The 14,802-nt window shown below is 40.8% G+C and overlaps 1 protein-coding gene and 2 long non-coding RNA genes across 9 annotated transcripts in view; 2 read left to right on the top strand and 1 right to left on the bottom strand.

Annotated features, from left to right (window-relative positions):
- The window catches only part of LOC135300823 (uncharacterized), a 26,334-nt gene extending 13,948 nt beyond the window's left edge, over window positions 1-12,386 (top strand). For 2 of the 3 annotated variants that reach the window (XR_010362599.1, XR_010362597.1), the window contains 3 exons: window positions 593-740; window positions 1,616-1,940; window positions 10,633-12,386. This is a non-coding gene — a long non-coding RNA (uncharacterized LOC135300823). The remainder of the gene's footprint in view (window positions 1-592; window positions 741-1,615; window positions 1,941-10,632) is intronic. The other variant, XR_010362598.1, reaches the window with a different exon arrangement.
- Window positions 1-14,802, bottom strand: part of LOC135300822 (uncharacterized) — a 22,792-nt gene extending 7,990 nt beyond the window's left edge. The window contains exons 1-3 of one of the 4 annotated variants that reach the window (XR_010362595.1): window positions 13,830-14,802; window positions 8,480-8,844; window positions 477-610 (exon numbers count right to left, since the gene is read on the bottom strand). This is a non-coding gene — a long non-coding RNA (uncharacterized LOC135300822). Of the gene's footprint in view, window positions 1-476; window positions 611-6,622; window positions 8,845-10,360; window positions 10,463-12,461; window positions 13,536-13,829 lie in introns of those variants that run through there. The other 3 variants (XR_010362596.1, XR_010362594.1, XR_010362593.1) reach the window with 3 other exon arrangements.
- STK38L (serine/threonine kinase 38 like) overlaps window positions 14,116-14,802 on the top strand; it is a 47,536-nt gene continuing 46,849 nt past the window's right edge. Inside the window, exon 1 of one of the 2 annotated variants that reach the window (XM_064420730.1) lies at window positions 14,116-14,204. The gene's annotated coding sequence lies outside the window, so the exon portion shown is untranslated. Of the gene's footprint in view, window positions 14,301-14,802 lie in introns of both variants that reach the window. The other variant, XM_064420728.1, reaches the window with a different exon arrangement.

Here is a 14,802-nt window from a genome sequence, read left to right as displayed (position 1 = left end):
TGGTTTTTTTAACTCTGAAACTTAAAAAAAATTACAACTTTCTATTCATAACAGATAGTATAAAAGCAAGGAATGGAAAGCACATATGAGACCGTAGATGAGCTAGTAATGCCTTGGTCGTACAAACTCTCATCCTACCAACCTTAAAATTACAGTCCTGTTGTTTTGCAGAATTACACAGTAACTACCTTAAACACAGTAACAAGTTGGAGAAGAAAAAATAATTTAAAATCTCATCCCCTCCCCCCCTCCCCCCTCCCCCCCCCCCCCGCCCATAAAGAGAGGACACATTGTAAACTGCAGTTCCTCAGCTCTGCAAAGAGCTCAACACACTTAGCCAGCAATATTCAGAATTTATATTGTACTTCCATTTGCAAATGCCTCACAAATATATGGCCATAAATAATCCACCCAGAATCCTCCAGCACAAGCTGGAGTTATTAGTCACTTCCATTGATGTGAGTGAGAACACTCACCTGTATCCTCATGAGCAATTCTGACAGCCAGAGAGGTGGCAACATCCACAAGGAACAACACAAAGCAGAATTTTCAAGTCCTTTTTGCTTTTTTTTTTTTTTTTTTTGTAATGCAGATCTGATCCTGACCTTCCCTATGATAGATAAGGAAACATTGTTACTCCTAATGGCAATAACACTCCAGTCTCAGATCTTCTTTTGGAGTACCACTGCATCTAGAAAAATTTCCAGCCTGTTCCCTCTCCTATTAAAGCTATTGACAAGGTAAATGATGATTTATTGATGCTGTGTTTCTGCAGCACAGAATTTTAGCAGCAATAAATCTCTGTTCAGATGGATGATGTAATAATCTGAGCTTTCTACAAATGACTTAATGTTTCTTTACAAATGACTTCATGTTTCTTGGTGGTTCCTAGAACAGTTCATATTTCCTAACTGAGGGAATGCATAAAGTACTTTCAGTAAAAGGTTAGATTTTTAATTTCATTTTATTGTTTTTCCTGTCTGGGATGGTAAATTGGTCCAGTTGATTATAAAAAAAAGATGTCTTATTTCTCAGTCTTCTCAATCTGTGAATTTTTTAGGTACTTTGTGACTTATACAGTAAAACCAAATGGAGAAATATATAAACCAAAGGGCCAGGTCTGAATCCACACACTCCACCCTTCTTAAGGAGTGCAAGTCAAACTTCATTCCACCAGCACTGGGATTTTGACAGATACTTTTTTTGTAAACTTGATTCCTTCAAATATACATGAATACGCACACCTGCACACACAGGCACTTTAAAAAGATGTCCCTTAGCACAGCTCCTGAGAAATTTCCTGCTAATTTCCTGCTAATTTCTGTAACGCTGTGCATGTTGCTTCCCACACTCAGGTAAAGTTAAAAAAGTTCCTCTTATTGTGTGTTTATAGGCTTGGCATTGAGTATAAGATAAATTGCCTTCTGTTGGCAAGATAGATATTATATAAAAATCACCAACAATTTATTGCATTTCTAATTCCCTTTATTTCAAGCACCTTAGCTCAACAAGACCTGCAATTTGGCTTGTTCTTACTTCTCCTAGTCATTCTAGTAGTCAACTTTCCTTATAACATAGTCCTTCTCTGTATTTTTAATTAAAATCTTATCATCAGAATACACACAGGAGAAGACAGGTGAAACTAACAGGGTCCTTTCCCCTCTGAAGAATAACTGGAGGAAGAGATACTGTGGTGATAAAACCCATTAATGAGAGAGAAAAGGCAAGGTGTGAGTGATGTGGCTGTTGCCCTCGGCTCTGTCACTAAAGCCAAAACCTCACAGGAGCACAGAAGTCAGGGAGGCTTTGTTCCACAAGTGGTGCCAGAAGGGGACAACCTTGCTGCAATAAGAAGGAATAAGAAGGCAGAGGTGACAATGGATAAGAAGAGCAGCATCCCTTGAGTGTAGGACTGAAATTCAGCTGAGAACTGGAACTGGGTAAGTGCTGGCATGTTCTGTCATTGACAATGATGTGGATGGTGCCTGTTCTCTGAACACTTTCCCTGAAAATATCTTATTTTGGCACTAATCAGGAGTCTTGCTGAAGAGAGTGTTTTAAGAGAGATTAAGAAACTGGGCTGAGAGTTTCAGTGCCTGATTTAAATATTGCTTGAACTTTTGTCCATTGCTCACATTTGGGAGCTGTCTCTTTAAGGACTCTTTCCTGGCAGATCCCCAAACTTGTTCAGAGTTGTCACTTGAAGAAGGGTGTGATGAAATTTTCACAAGCAAAGGGATTGTAGTCTTGGCTGAAATTTTTAATTGAGATGCATGTGTTGTTTTTATTCCCGATTGTCTCACTGATGTTACTACACACCTTAAAGCAGCATTACAGGCAAGGGCAGCAGAAATATGTCACCTGCTTCATGCCATTGCAGCCATCCAGTCTCTGGGAACCTCTTCTGCTTACAGCTGATATAGTTTTACAAATAACATGTTAATCTTGCAGACCTCCAGCTATTTTCCCTGTTTTATCAGTGCTTGTATCTATCTGCTCCATGAGGTAAGTGTGTGCCTGGAGAAGATGTGGCAGCTCCAGAGTTACTGTACTACAAGTGACTTGCCACTGCTCCACAAAGAACTGGGACATTTGGCCACTTGCTCTGGCTTACAGAAGCCATTGTCTGGTGCTTTAGACATAAGGGGATGAAATTGCAGCAATTTAAAACAAAACCAGGAAGTTTTACCATCAGATAAGCGAAAATTGCTGGACCAGATGTGGTAACAGTTGAAGCATGAAGCACCTTTATCAATAGGTTACTTATTAATTATTCCTTGGTGAATGTTCTATTTTCCAAGAGTTCTTAAGTGACTTTTTTGGTTTTTTGCAATTCTACTCAATTCAAAATAGTTATTAGACAGGGGAATGGCACAATTGAACAGGGTAATAACACAATGGCATAAGCTCTGCCTTCTTGGGTTATTTGTGCTACATCATGATCTTTTTAAAAGTTCATCTACTGAAATGTGATTTTTACTGGCAAAAGAAGTAGCTTTTCATCTTTTTACCTAATCAAGAATAGTAGAGAAATCCTGGACTGGGCTGCAGACAATTATTTAAAATGTAGTGATAGTTTGTACTTTGACAGGATTAGCTCTGTTCATGTAGCTGGTAGATGATGAATTACATGCATGTGAACTTGAAATCAAATGAAGAGTGGATATGAAAGAGCAAGCTCCAAAAAGCACAAATGTAGTGATCACTTAGCTAAAATTAATGGTGTGGCTTAGTATGACAAACCAGAACAGCAGAAGCGTAAAAAAACCTGCTTGGGATAATTTTTTTTCTTGAATGAGGGGAAAGTAGAGGTGCTTGCAGTGTTCAGTTTCACCAATATCTTGTAGAGGACTGCAAGGAATTTAACCTTATTTTAATAAAATAGGTCCTTACAGAGAGGGGAGGAACAAGCAGAACACTCTGATCAGCATCTCTTGTGGTAAAACTTCTATTACCACACCTGAACTTAGCTTGGAGAGTCACAGCTTTGGATTTTGCCCAAAGCACGCAAACCTCAGGATACAGAAGTGTTCAGTGAAGTCCACTGTCACAAAATGTTTCACCCAAATACCTGCTTACTGCATAGCACGTTTTGTGCCTGTTTTGGTAGCAACTGGTGTTGTCTAACAAAAAATCATTTAGAAATGCAAAATTAGATGAGACTAGATAAGAGCAAAACCACCCTCAGGAGCAGCCTAAAAAACACACTGACAGCAGTTCAGTGCCAGTATGCGCTGCCAGAAAACCTTTAATGGGCAATAAAAGGCAATAAAAGGCCTGACAAAATCCATGCAACATTTGGTGTGCCATCAAGAGCTCTAAACTCAGGTGCCAGTACAACTTCTAGGGGAAAAAAAAAATCCCTCAGCCAGATGGTTTAACAGGAATACATTGCACCAGTCCTAGAGCTCTCCACAAAGATTCCAGGTGATCGCAGAAGCTGAGAGCATTGTGATTTTTACAATATCCATATGTAGAAAAATGAGTTTTCAGATATGTTCTGGGCTATTAGAGATTACAGCCAATGCACCTATCAGGGAATAGTAACGAAGAAACATGTCTTGATGGCCACTGCTGGTTGAAGATTATCAGCTGCAGAAGCAACTTACAGTCCCAGTTATGAGGCTGAAATGTTTACCAGTTGATTAATAGGTTTGTAATAGAGAATACAAATGCCTCAAAATGAAAAGAAGGCATTTCATCCTAAAGAAAAACAAATATCCCCTTATTCTACTCTCCTCTCTCTCTGACTGATGTCCTTGGACCTCACCGGCTGTGCTCCTCCTGCAAACAGCCACAGGATAAGCAAATACTCCCTATGTAGAGACCCATTCCCCACTGCCAGTTACAAAGAGGATCACACAGCACTTTTGGCGTCCTGTAAAGTAGCATAATCATTTAAAGATGATGAATTAAAAGAAAACAAAACTGCTTAGAGAGGAGCTACAAAAATGTCAAGCCAAAGAAGAGGCAAATTTTCAGCATTGTAAGATGGTATATGAAGATGTGGAGGTCACAAATTGTTCTGAGTAGTCCAGATTGGACATTAGGATATGTTTTTGGTGGGAGGATAGAAAAACACTGCAGCAGATAGCCTTGGAGGTTTTCAGAACCTTGCTAGACAAGACAACCCATGAGTTCATGGCAGCCCCAGTTCACGTGGGTGTTTGGACATGATGATTTACAGAGTCCCTGCCAGCCAGTGTTGCTGTGCTCCAGATTCACAGGCACAGACATATCTAGAAGGGAATTTAGAGAGTGATTCCATTTATGCTAGGAGGTAAACATGATGTGGTGGTATTTCTGCCATTTTTCATGTTATCATGTTGTACACTTCCAGATCTTATTTATTGCAACAAATGTTTATGAAAAGTGAGTTAAGATATTATTTTGCACCTTCAACTATTTGACCAGTTGCTCACTTCTGAAATATTTTCTTCTGATGAGAAATTTCTCCAGCTTCTCTGAATAATTTGATTGCTGTTTGCTTTCAACACATTTTTCCTCTCCATATTCACTGCCATGATGTTTTCTTAGTAGCCAGTACTTAGGGTGCAGAAATAAAGTTTTCAGTTGTGGTTTTATATTTGCTATGTAGGTCAGTCCCCCACCTCTGTATGGAAAAGAATCACAGAATTTTGGTTTGGGTTGGAAGGGACCTTAAAAACCATTTCATTCCAACCCCCGGCCATGGGCAGGGACACCTTCCACTAGCACAGGATGCTCAGAGCCCCATCCAGCCTGGCCTTGAACACTTTCAGGGATGGGGCAGCCACAGCTTCTCTGGGAGGAGGACAGGAGTCTCATTAAAGAGCAGGGTTTCCTAGTTTGTTCAGCTGATGAAAAATGTTGAGCTAGTGGAAGAACTCCAATATATGCAATCTCTTTGGAAATAGCCTTGGAGCTATGTTTTTTACTAAGGAATGCTGCTATCCCAGGGAGAGAGTAGACTAGTTAAACCATAGAAATGTAAGAGAGTTTTTGTCCATGCTTACACCTTTTTGTCTGCACTCCCTATCATCTGACTGTTTGCTTTGACCCTCACCAAACCAGGCCAGATATTTGACTGCTTCTTGTCCTTCCATAGCTACACTCTTTGGTCAGTAATCCTCCTGAGTACACAGATTTTTTTCCCACAGTTTTGAGTTAACTCAGGTGGTCAAGCTGTGGTCATGCATGGCTAATTACAGTGGAAGGAGAAAAATCAGTACATTGATTAACGTTCTGTTCCTTTGGAGAGACTGAGAAACAGCCTTGGCAGCTCCAGCTCCACTGACACCCTGCTGGCAGCTCATTGCCTGTGCTTCTGAATCACAGTAACTGCTGAGAAACATGGCAGATCCTTGACTGGGAACTGGGAGGGTAAGAACAGAGTTACAGGGATTTGATGTTTGATGCAGTGTTAAAAATCTTTTCTTCCCTGGGCCCCCTGTGGCCCTTCTCTATAGCAGGCTCGAGCACTGCAGGCTTAACTACTCGCTCTGCTTCCATTGGTTCACAGAGCTCTGTGCTCCTGAGAGCTCCACAAGAATTCCATCCAACAGGACAGTGAGATATCCAGCATTACCCAACTGATCCTGCTGGTCCTGTGTAATGTGCCCGAGCTGACTGCTCCACCTCTCTGTGACATTGGACCCATTCAGGGACAATGCACAGAAGGTTCTGGAAGCGGTCCATGGGAACCAGATCTTTTGTCGGCTTAAATTAAGACCTTAAACATACATTTTTTTTCTTTAGGGTTCTCCCTCGTTTTTTATCAGACCCAACTATTTTCTTCATGCTATGACAATTAATTGGATTATTTTCATTTAAAGATCCAAGCCCACAAGATAAGTGGAATGGAACAGAATTGTCTTTTTTCCTGCTCTCCCTCATTAGTAGTCTAGACAAGTGTGAGGCTGCATTAAGTCTGTAGCTATTTTGTTAGCTTGAAATCACTTTCTTCTCTTCTGCAAATGGAGACTGTGCTTAGATCATTATATTCCAGGATGCAGTTGTGGTATACTAAAAGTGAAAAGGCTACTTAACAGAATTTATGCTTGCAATTACCTTGGTAGTGAAAAAGGATGGCAACAAAAGTACGTTTCACAAAGAAAAGGAACAAAAAGGAAATTACAGCATGTTTACGTAGTTGTTTTTTCTTACTGTGAAAAATGGCATAAAACTGAACAAATCTCTAGGCTAAGTTGGGCAGCTGTTGGTATCACTGCAAACTCTGCCTGCAACACAGGTTAGCCTCCAAAACGTCACCCCATTTAGCAGGTTGGTCTTCACAGGGTGATTGTCTCAATTTTGCACTGACTTGACCTAAAGATGCAATGGTTGACCAGTCTGTCTCCTTAGTAACATTTGAAAATTCTTGCTGGAATGCCAAAGCTGTTGGGAAGCTGTCAGAGTGGTTAGTGCTTCATCTGGAAATCTTCAGAGGTTCACTTTTGGGATGAATGGGAGAGGGTACATACTCTTTATTGACATTAAAGCTTCAGAATGCCAGAGATTTTGCTGCTTAGGCCAGTACACTCACATCTTCATGTGCCAGATTCAGTTACAGACTCTGCATGGATGTGGTTGTAACTATGACAGATAAATGGACAGGGATCCCATAATATTTTGGTCAACTGAGAACTGATTCTTGATAGCTTATTAAAACTTCACCAGCAAAACAATTAATATTCTCCTAAAAAATTAGTTAATTTTCTGTATATTCATAGTGACTGTGTGACACATAGAAAAACTGGCTCTTAAACCCCCATTTCACATGAGAATTACACTTTGGTTTTGAAATGTTTTGCCTAGAATCTCCTGCTTCATATTAAGTGGTAAAAGTAGCTAAGCCAATTTGCAAAGCCAAATCAAAATCAGAACCGATCTTTGCCAAACTGAGAACTACCATTTTTTTAACCCTGAAGACTTTTCCTGCATTCCATTGATGTGTGAAAAATACTCAGACATCAAGGGCTGACAGCTGTAGTTCTGCAAAGAGTTTTCTTTCTCTCTTTGTGTAGCAGAACCAAAGTTTACTGGTGCTGTCTGGGTTGGAGAAATGTCTTTTCTGCTACTTTGTCACTGAAGATCAGATTAGCATTAAAAATCCAGAACAGACTTCTGCCGTTAACAAACAACATGGAGAACACCCCATATCCTGTCCAGTAAGAAGAACCAGTGATCAAAGGCATAACAAGAACATGCTTCACACACCCTGGAAACAGAGGAGAACCTCTGCCAGGCTGTCAGTGGTTGGGGAAATGTAGTAGGAGCAGTCAGGTATTGCTAAGTGGACTTAAGAAACAGGAAAGGCTCTGGCCAATGGAGCTGGAAGACAGAGAGTGAAAGGACTGCAAGTGTAAATCAAGAATGCAGCAGAGCAGGGGTTGCATATTTACGTGAGTACTTAGGACGGAGTTTTTCAGGCTTTCAATTATTCCATTGAAATTGAGAGAAGTGGGGGAACAGGGCAGAAAAGGTTAAATAACTAAAGCACTTGCCTAAAACCTGGGATTTCATCACCATCATCTCATTTTTTTCCAGACTCATGGTTCTGTGAATTTTGTGAAAGTTCAGGAGGGGAGAGCTGATTTAAGATTTTTGATCCCTAAAGGATTTGCAGTGCTTCCCTAACCTTGGATTAGCTTAACTTAAGGTTAGAAAAACCTTCCAAGTTCTTTCCAGTGATCACTTACATCTTCCACCACAGAAACAGCAGCCCTGCTCTTGAGACTCCTTGATCCTTGGACCTGTGGTTTTCTCAGGTTATCTCTGACCATTGCACAGATCTCTTCCCTCACCAAAACCTCCTCCTTTCCAAAATGCAACTCCTCTGAGGTACAGCTGGATCATTCATGTTAGCAATGAAGCATGACCACAAAATTTATGGTCTAAGCTTACACCAGTCCTTTCTGCACAAACCTTTCATGGCTCCAGAAGTGCTTCTTCACAGCCCCACTGAGTTATATAATTTCCTTGTAATCCATCCTCTTACCTCCTATCCTGGCTCCATACATTGAACTGCAGGCTAAAACCACAGGTTTTGACTGTCCTGCAACTGACCATCAATCCATGAGATACCAAGAGGGAGAGCTTGTCACTTCAGCCTCATTGTGTGGCACCAAAGCCAGACTGTGCCCTGTGAGTTTAGTGTGGTGTTCTGAGTTACATCCCAAGACATGAAAGCTCCAATTCCAGTCAGGTTGGTCAGTCTCTGTGCCTCCTGTGCCTGTTTGGCTGTCTTTGGTTCTTCTGTGTCAGCTACACCATGCTGTGATGCCAGCCAGCCCCTCCAAGCAAGAACATCCTCTCCCTAGGCTCTTCCAGAAGCTGTGTTCACTGGGACTTCAATATGAGGCCCTAAAATAGATGTATTAGGGTTAAAAAATGCAACAGAATGTAACAGCAAGTTGCATAATTTTGTTTATATCTTGTTCCAGTTTCTTTTTTCCCTAATTTATTTTGAGAGCTTTATGTCAGACAGAAAATCTGCACTTGATCACATATAGGAAGCAAATGTTGAGTAAGACAGACTGTGGTTAAGCTTGCAACACACAGTGATCTCCCATGTCTTGGGAAAATGAGAAAAAAACAACGGATTTAGCAAAGAATCTGCAGAGAATCTTTGCTAAGATGAAAAAAGCATAGGATCACTGCTGAACCAGTGTAAGAACAGATCAAATATACTGGCTAAAAATAAGAAGTCTGGAAAACACAAGTATTTTTGTTTAGTACATTATTTCATATCCCTGGGATTGACTGGGAAAATTGTCACCTTCATATTTCTCTGGAATTTTGAAGAAAGTACAATGCTGACTGTGCTAACTGATGAATAATACTAAGGTTCCTTAATTAAAAATAGTTATTATTAGTTAGTGTATTCGTTAACTGTTTTGTTCCACACTTTCCATGTTTCTTTGTTTATGGAAAAAAATCATGTATTAAATATGTCTCTTGCAAGTCCACCAAGAATTTTGTCTAAGGAGATCCAGGAATAATATTTTAAGATATTACATTGTTTAAGTGAATTCGGCTATAAATATTTTAATTGCTTACAAAACAAATCAAATTTGTCACATCCTTAACTCCTGCCTGAGGAATCTGGTATCTATGTGCCAGGAAGAACTATGCTGTGGGTTCCAAATTGCCTGCAAAAGTCACAGCCAAGACAGAAATTCATCCTAAAATAATAATACTACTTACATAGGAAAGAAGTAATTTCAATGGTATTGAAAATTGGCAAAATCCTGGTTTTGGAAGGGCTGCTGGGAGTTGCTAAGATATTCAGGATATGAGCTGGCAGTCTAAAAGGTGACTATACCCATTTCCTTGATTTTGTAGAAATTAATGAGTTGCTTTGCTCCTTAGACTATACACATGGAAATAGAAATGGTTTCCCTGTGACATAGATGCTATTAATATAAATGAAATTATCTGAGCTTTCAGGAAAGTATAAACTAGAACTTTCTCAGAAAGGGTGTGGATACAGAACAGTATGTGGTTGCTTGTATGAAACAGAGGTGGACTGTTTCAAATACCCTCAAAAGGCACCTCATTTTTAGAACTGAACTAATATTACTTATTTGTTGACATCATTTAACTTTTTCCTATTTTTAAGAGACATAGCAAATGATGTGTTCTGCCTCTAGATTAACAGGTGAAGCAAAAATTTTGTACCCCAGGTTAAATTCATGCTTTGAATGGTGAAATTCTGGTTCCTTTCCTTCCAAAAATATAATAGAAATTGCAACATTGCAACATGACTGATGAGAGTATGGAATGGCTTCCAGCCTAGGAATAAAGAAAACTGAGAAGGAACAAGATATTAAAAAAAGAGTAGCACTGCCAGGATTGACATGAATTGACAGTTCATCACCTGTGCTGGTAACAAATTCAGGATCCACACCAAGATGCTCTCACAACCAGGTTCAGGACAAGGCAAAGGAGATGAATTTCACTCAACAGGCTGTCCCATGTGCTGGGAAGACAAGATGTTTCCAGGATTTTAAGAGCAGACTGCAGAAACTTTTGGAAGACCAAAACCCGAGTTATTATTTAGACAGACGACATCAGGCTTGGGATAGGTGAAGGGTGAGAGGGTTTTAAAGGAATCCTTTGTGAATTTTTTCCATTCTTCCTTTTCCCTAGATGTCAAGCCATAATCACTAGGAAGGCAGAAAAGTGACTGAGACAGAGCCCAGCTCTGAACCAGTGCAGACATTCTGATGTTGTTAGGTTTTTATAAATATTGATGATGATGATTTCCTGAAGATGGAGCATGGCAGGAAACAACTGGTTGAGCAAATGTTACTTCTATGAATGGTCTCACAGATGTAAACCAAATGAATTTCTGAGCCGTCTCATTCTTCAAGAGTTTGCAGACCCAAGATCTTAACTGTTTAATTCAATTGTGAGACACTGCATATGAAGCTTGACCATATGTGCCTCTTTTTAAAACTGCACTCCACCTATTAAGAAAATACATTTTTGTCTATGCTGCAGCATTTTCTGAACATTTGATTCACTACTGTGCCCCACTGAAATCAGGCAATCTACAGTGCACTCAGCAGGTGTGAAATCTTATCAGAATTGTGTAGCAGCACTAAAGTGTCATAAAACATATTAAAGCATTTGGGGTTTTTCCCTGGCCTTCTACCTGTTGAATAGAAAAAAACATAGATTTCTGTTATTCAGACAGACCAGGGAGCTACAAGTAAAATCTGGATTACAAGTAGTATCAACAGCAGCTAAAAAGGTCCTAACAAACCAGCAGAAAATTTGTGGGAATGTTTCTGAATGGCTTGCACTATGCTTACCTAGCTCTGCATTATTTTCTGACCAATCTCAAGTGTTCAGGATTTTTTTCTGTCTTATTCTTAAGAAATACACCTGGGATGTATTAGGAAAACAGTAAGAAGGAAAGTCAGAATTGATTCCTAAATGTTGATTAAGTAGTTAGATGCAAACTACTTGTGAATTAAACATTTCTAGGTTATTTCTGAGAGGGAGCTTTCATGGTTAAAACACCCTCTGAATCTTTCCAAGAGACATCTCCAGCATGACTCTGATACAGTAATTTGGATTTGTTACAGCAATTGACTGCAAAGAAAGAAATGTCAAACCCTCACATCAATGTCCTTTCTCTGGCAAGCTCTCCCTCCTTTGATCTGCAATAACAGGGACATTGTTTTGCTTTGCCACAGACGTTCCCCGAAGTTTTCTGAAGGCTTCAGAAGTTCGGTGGAATTTGCAAGATGTATTTGGGCTTTTATGTTTGCCTTTAATTGCTGCGTCCCGGGGTGGATCCTGCTGCTGCTGCAGCGAGGCCGCCGGAGCAGAGGGCACAAGACCCTGGCTGATTGTCACAGCCTGCAGGAGTGGCACAGCACACAGCCTGCAGGAGGTTGCATACTCAGAGCAAAGATTCTGTTTCAAAATGTTTGTCTAACTCCTATGCCTGGCAGCTTAAAGAGCTGCTGCCCTTCTCCACGGTGAATGGGCGCTTATATTTTTATATTATGGGCTAACTCTGGAAATATACAGAAACAAAAATTTATTGGGCTGTTGGTAATGGTTACACTGTGTCACATTTTGGGTTAAAACCTTAGGTATTTCTGTCAGCTCTCCTTCAACAACAAACAAATTCATCTGCTTGATTTGGCTCTACCATGGTTCATTTCAGGATGAGCATTTGGTTGTAAGTTTCTTTAGGTGTGCAAACCTTCAAACACTACGGACAACTCCAATATTCAAGAGGCACCAGCCCACTAACTTCAACTGCTACAGTAGTGAGCCCATTAATCACACTTTTATAGCAGTGAGATAACCTTCTATGCATACAGCTCTGTTAAAAATATATATTTAAAATTAGAAAATTAAAATAAACCATGTGTGTTTTGCGATGGCATGTCTGCTCCCATAAATACTTTTACAGCCGCATAAAAATAGAAATATGAAATACTTAGCTTTTCCATAGGTTTGTTAAGGAACAGCCAGTGCTTTTATTAATATACTGTTTCTCTTTTTAATTGCACTTTTATTTAGAAAAATTCACAATCCTGACTTATGAGGAAAGTTATATGGAATCATACAGAAAACTGGAAATGCAAACAGACATGCCTCATTCCTCTAAAAGAAGACACCGGTTCTTTATATGCCAGTAATTTTTTAGTCTTAGGTAGCCATTTTTCCCCCTTTCTCTCTTGGAAATAATTAAATAAATTGAAGTTTGCTCCACTTCCTCCCTCATACATCCACATACATGCACAGGACCAACAAAACTCAGTAATTTTCCACTGGTACAACAGCCTTTCAGTGTTGCCATCTGCTGTGCTGGCAGGACCCACCAGAGGAGCATGGGCAGCAAGGCAGGAACTGGAATGTCACATTGTGAATATTCATTCCATTTTCACAGCTGGGCCTCAGTATCTCTCCCAGACTGATCTAGCCTCCTCCAGCTTCCTGGTGGCAGCTTTGGGGAGCAGACAGGAGTAAGGTACTGAAATCAAAGCTTACAACTTACAAACACCCAAAATCCCCAGTCAAAACCAGTCCTCATTCCTGCTAGGGGGTAGGTATGTCTGTCACTCCCACTGACCACCGTTACTGACACAGCTTTTTTAAGACTTCTGCTCTGGGAAGAGAACTTTAGTGAAATACCTCTTTTCTATCTCCATAACCAGTTTATTTTGAATTTATTTTATGTAGAGTGTCTTTTTCCTTCTTGCTAATTGTGTTTCTGGGTTATGTGTCCATACTTCCAACACGGTGAATGTGAGTGCACAACTTCATTAGCTTAGGTTTCAAATGCGGGACCTGTCACAGACATATTTTATGAAAAATCCTTTTGCCAGGATTGTTTTTCCTGAGAATCTGGGAAGCTTCAACTTCTCCATGTTTTGCTGCTTTGGAATGTGATTTGGAGAATTGTTTACCCAGCATGTGAAACTGTTTTTACTTGATGACCAATGGCAGCCACCTGTGCTGAGGCTGTGAGCAGTCACAAGATTTTATTATCTTCCTTTTTCCTCCTTCTGAAGGATCCTTTATCTCTAAATATAATATAATATAATATAATATAATATAATATAATATAATATAATATAATATAATATAATATAATATAATATAATATAATATAATATAATATAATATAATATAATAATCAGTCTTCTGAAGCATGGAGTCAAGATTTTCATCTCTTCCCCCCTCTTGGGACCCTCAAACACAACCACAGGACTGAAATTCAGATGTCCTAAAGGACAGTCAGTCTCTTCAGGAAGCACTCCTGCACCTCATTCAAGTTAAAACATGCTAAATTTAGGCTTCTGTTATTTCAAACCTACCAAGCAGGTAGGTTCAGAGTGCTCTGGAAGGTCCATGATGGATTCTCTGGGTCTGCCTGTAGATCCTGAAATTGTGAGGTCTCTGGGCATGAAATCTGCTTTAGCGCATGGAACTCTACGTTCCTTATTTCTACATAAAGACTAACAAGGTAAAATAAATCAAATATGTCAGTTAAGTCCTCCTCATCAGCAACTCTCCTCAAGTGATGACATCAAGACAAAATTTCCCTCCCTTCCACATGCTCCATGTCATGATGGGAGCAGATGATTGTCCTTTGTCACTCCTCCAATGTGAGCTCACAGATCTGCTTTCTGCATAGCGCTGAGGCCAGCCTAACGCCTGACTGTGAGACCTGTCACAACCATGAGCCTTCAGTGAGTCCCCACTAGCAGAGCTTGCTGAGCGCCAAGGTTTATGCTGGGCTGGAGGGACAGGATCGTGGGATGCACTGGGAGGAGCATGGATTGCAGGTAGAGGGAGATCATCCTGCCCCTCTGCCCAGCCCTGTGTGACGTATCTGGAGTGCTGTGTCCAGTTCTGGGCTCCTCAGGACAGCAGGGACATGGAGCTCCTGGAGCAGGGCCAGTGGAGGATGCAGAGATGATTTAGGGCCTGGAGCATCTCTGGCAGGGAAAGGCTGAGGGAGCTGGGGCTGTCCAGCCTCCAGAGGAGCCCCAGCTGAGAGGGGCCCTCAGCCCTGGGTGTCCCTGTCTGCAGGGAGGGCTCTGAGCAGGGCCCAGGCTCTGCTCCAGGGGCCCAGCAATGGCATCAGAGGAACAGGCAGGGACTGATCCCAGCAGGCTCCACCTGGGCAGGAAGCAGAACTTCTGTCCTGAGCAGTGACCGAGTCCGGAAAGCATGGCAAGTCTCCCTCGCTGGGGATATTCCAGAACCTTCTGGACACAATCCTCTGCGGTGCGTTCAGGGATGGCACAACTGGAGCAGCGAACAACAGCCCCTACGCCCGCCGAC

This window comes from Passer domesticus, chromosome 5 (genome assembly GCF_036417665.1).
Source record: "Passer domesticus isolate bPasDom1 chromosome 5, bPasDom1.hap1, whole genome shotgun sequence".
Classification (NCBI taxonomy): domain Eukaryota; kingdom Metazoa; phylum Chordata; class Aves; order Passeriformes; family Passeridae; genus Passer; species Passer domesticus.
The sequence above is the reverse complement of the archived record's forward strand: the minus strand, read 5'-3'. Positions and strand labels throughout refer to the sequence as shown.